At 33.2% G+C, this 4,931-nt stretch overlaps 1 long non-coding RNA gene across 1 annotated transcript in view; it reads left to right on the top strand.

Moving 5' to 3' along the window:
* Nucleotides 1-4,841: 4,841 nt before the first annotated feature.
* Nucleotides 4,842-4,931, top strand: part of LOC149136417 (uncharacterized) — a 41,371-nt gene continuing 41,281 nt past the window's right edge. Inside the window, exon 1 of the long non-coding RNA XR_016241725.1 lies at nucleotides 4,842-4,931. This exon is cut by the window's right edge and continues 165 nt beyond it. This is a non-coding gene — a long non-coding RNA (uncharacterized LOC149136417).

The raw sequence follows: 4,931 nt of genomic DNA, 5'->3' as shown, positions 1-4,931 counted from the left end.
GTTCTAGCTTCTCAGCGAAAACTATCTCAAATCACTTCCGCACGGTTTCAGTTCATACTACACATGGTAACAGGAGATACAGGACAGGGCTGTCTGTAAGGGAAGTAGCGGATTGGCTAAAAGTGGGTAATGTAGGTGGGTAGGTGGGTGGCGGGACAAAAACAAAAACAAAACAAAACACAGGGGTAAGAGTTGGGGTTAATGGAATATGCATGAGTAAGTTGGCGATTTGGAGAGAAAAAGAATATAAAACGTGGAACAATGAGAGAGGAAAGATATCAAATAAATACGAAAATAGAAAATGTTGCAAGCGGAAAAATTTATAGATTTCGCTGATACAGCTTTATCAAATGCATTCAGCATTATTAAGTAGATGTATGCGGCTGTGGGGGTAATACACGCATACACACACAGACATACACATATATGTATGTGTACGTACACATGACGCGTACATACCAGCAGCAATGTATTTCTGTACATATATGTTTGTGTGTGTGTGTATGTATACAAGTAAGTATATATATATATATATATATATATATATATATATATATATATATATATATATATATATAAGTTTTGACTTTATATATATATATATATATATATATATATATATATATATATATATATATATATATATATATATATATATATATATATATATATATATATATATATATATATACACATATATATATATATATGCATACATATATATATATATATATATATATATATATACATAGATATATATATGCATACATATATACGTATGCATCTATATGTACATACATACGTACATACATATACACATCTATATTGGATATATGGACATACACACACATTTATACACGTATGTATATATGTGTGTGTACATATATTGATTTACTAAAGTCTTATATCTGCATACTTATGTGAGTATGTATATGTGTGTGTATGTATATGTATATGTCTATATGTATATGTATACGTACATACACTGACACAGACACAGGCACACACACAAACACACACACACATACACACACACACACACGCAAACACACACACACACACACAAACACACACATGTATATAAGATGTATGTGTGTATACCGATATGTATGTATTTCTGGCGAGGCTATAGTGTGGTCAAGGGATATGAGGCATCTAAAAGTGGCTCCTGCTGCTATGCTGCGTGTAGTGTATGGCTCTCGACAGAAATTCTCGGGAGGACATTAACACCGACCCAAAAACACTGCAAACAAAACTACCACCACCACCACCATAACGTTGATATATATATATATATATATATATATCATATTTTATGTTTAGATATGCGTGTATTCGTGTATATATATATTTATAAATTTTTCATATACATATATGCATATTAGTTTACATAATACACACACACACACACACACACACACACACACACACACACACACACACATATATATATATATATATATAGATGCACATATATATATATATATATATGTATATATATATATGTACATATGTGTATGTATGTATACATATCCATATATGATATATATATATATATATGTATATATCCGTATATAGTATATTTGTATGTATATCTTATATGCGTGTGAATGGTGTTGTAATATATATTAGATAACTAACATGACTATGAAACAGCTGTAAACTAAAGGAATAAACATCTATTCTGTAATTTCATTTTTCTTAGCTATTCAAAGCGTGTATGCGTCTGTGTATGTGTGTGTGTGTGTGTGTGTGTGTGTGTGTGTGTGTGTGTGTGTGTGTGTGTGTGTGTGTGTGTGTGTGTGTGTAAATAATCATTCTCAATAAAGCGTCTTACAATTCTCGGAACTTGTCTGAGCGTCGGATTGTTCTCGCCACAAAGGGAAAACTGTTGTAACCACAGCATCTACAATTCACACGGCTAAATTATCTGCTTTTAGAAGTCACACTCCCTTGGTGGTGGAAACGATAGCTATTGTAGTAGTAGTAGTAGTAGTAGTTATATGCTGAAGTTAGTTGTGGACTGTTAGTATTTGGAGCTGTGTTGTAGCGATGGTAATGCTTTTATTTGTCGGTTTAAAATTTCGCCACAATGCCAGCAACTTCGGTGTGAGGGTGATCAAGCCGCTTAGATTTTAGTATCGATCCGGTACCGGACAAGGATTCAGGATTATTTTCCCTGCCTTTTTACTTATTTACTAAAACTGATAAACGGTCGGTTTCATTTTTAAGTATTCTCATTTGTGAGAGCAGTCGAGTTTATTTCAGATATTCTCATTTTAAAAATCATCTCTGGCTAATCGTTGAGAAGACATAGGTGCTACCTAGGTGGAGGCTTGCGCTCTCTGAGTGCTCTTGTTATTTTGGAAGTTCTTTGTCATTGCTTCTGTTGTTGCGGATGATCTCGTTGTCGGCGTTGCTCCAGTTGTTGCTATATTTGTTGTTGTTATTGTTGTTAACGGTTTTGTTGCTGTGGCTGTTATTGCTGTTGTTGCCGTTATTAATCTTGCTGTGGTTATTGTTGTTACTGCGGTTGTTGTTACTGTGGTTGTTGTTGTTGTGGTTATTGTTGTTGCTTTTGTTTGTTGCCGTTGTGATCGTTAATGTTGTGGCAGTTGTTGCTGCTGTTGTTATTTGTGGTGTTGCTGTTGGTGGTGGCGGTTGTTTAGTTGTTTATATTTTTACTGCCGATGCTGCTGTTGCTGTTTACGTCGCTTATCGCGTTGTTATTGATGTTGTTTATACACTTCTACTGTTGCTGTTATTGTACTTATTCTGTCGTAGTAGTAGTAGCAGTAGTAGTTGTTGTTGCTGTTGCAGTTAATGTTGCAGCTAGTGTACAGTTGTTCCGGATGACTTAACAATATCTGTGTAGTCTACCAAGAAACACTGGACGAGGCGATCAGACGGAATACCTCTCTTCCACTGATTTCATTACAGACACAAGTAAACAGCGCAAGATCTAATGATTCACTCACCATGTTAGAACCACGACATCACATTACTCACACGCTAATACATACACATAGCATGTACATGTATGTCTATGTACATATGTATTCTAATACACACACACACACACACATATATATATATATATCCAAACATATAATACACGCATATATATATCTATATATACATACATATGCGTATATGCATATATATATCCATACATATAAACATACATGCATACACACACACGTACACACACAAATATATATATACATATATGTATATATAGTCATACATATGCATATATACATACATACATATGTGCATACACACACACATACACACACACGCACACACATATATATATATATATGTATATATATATATATATATATATATATATATATATATATATATATATATATATATATATATATATATATATATACATTATGAAAGTGTGTATACATGGACGGACAGGGTAAGTAGATAGACGTGCACTTTACAGGACAGAGGATAATTCGTGTGAACGAAGCAGTGTTTCCGTGAGAGGGCTCTACAAATCTGAGTGGTCTGCAACTAAGAATTGGTAAGATTTATTGCAGAAATGTATGTGAAGGAGTGAAGGAAATATGACAAAAACGGTTATTCCTGAACATCAGTGTATATATTATACGCACGCGCTCGTGTGTATTCTTCATGTTGGTAACGTTTAACCAGTTGAAGGTATTGGAGTTGTTCCCCTTAATATGATTTACATCCTAAATTATTTGATAGGAGCTCTAATTACTGGTTGGAGCCATTTTCTTTACTTTTCGTATTCGAGAGTTCAATAGACTGATTTCTTTGTCTCATAATGCTCAACCGATGGTTTTATTTTACTAAGTTCGAGGGATCAAATTAACTTCCTCCTTTTCTACAATGGTAAAACACACGCACACGCACACACACACATACACACACATACACACACATTTATATGCACATATATATACACACACGTACATACGTTTATATTGTATATATATATATATATATATATATATATATATATATATATATATATATAATTGATGTGTATATGTACATATAGCTATATCTAGCGTATATAAACATATATGTCACATATATACATATAATATACATACATACATATATATATATAATATATACATACGTACATATATATATATATATATATATATACATATATATAATATATGCATATATATATATATATATAATATGTATATATATATATATATATACATATATACATATATACATTCATATATATAATATATTATATATATACATATACATGCATACACACACACACACACACACACACACACACACACACACACACACATATATATATATATGTCTTGCAGCTGTAATAATAGAAGTAAAAAAAAAAAATGAACAGTTAGGTCAAATAAACGACCATAAAAGATTCGGTAGGAATTCCTTGAGTTAATTGCTGTCACAGAATATTGGTAAGACTCCAGGTTTGTCAGATTTGATTATTATTACAACGGTATTGCTCATATAAAAGCTGGATATAATGTTCCGTCTGAGTAAGCTCCAGTCAAAGACATATATATAGATAGATAGATATGTGTGTGTGTGTGTGTGTGTGTACATGCATAGATAGATAAAGAGAGAGAGAGAGAGATAGAGAGAGGTGGAGAGAGAGAGTTAGTTTGCATGCGTGTGTTAGCTACGACCACACTGGTTGAGTCTATTTCAACCATAAGGTTGATCACTTAGGTATGGCAAGTTGGTAGAGGGAGTTGATTTGTAAGCGCATAGTTTACGGTTCGATCCTGCTGCGCGTTAACTACACGATCCTGCTGCGCGTTAACTACACGATCCTGCTGCGCGTTAACTACAGTGTGTGTTTGGAAGCACAGCTTCGCGTTTAGGAGCATTATATGCAGGGACGCAGCGCTGGATTAACCGTTAAGCAAACTATG

Source organism: Octopus bimaculoides, chromosome 4, assembly GCF_046866305.1.
Source record: "Octopus bimaculoides isolate indiv1 chromosome 4, ASM4686630v1, whole genome shotgun sequence".
Taxonomy (NCBI): domain Eukaryota; kingdom Metazoa; phylum Mollusca; class Cephalopoda; order Octopoda; family Octopodidae; genus Octopus; species Octopus bimaculoides.
Note: the sequence above shows the minus strand (reverse complement) of the source record. Positions and strands in the feature narration are given on the sequence as shown.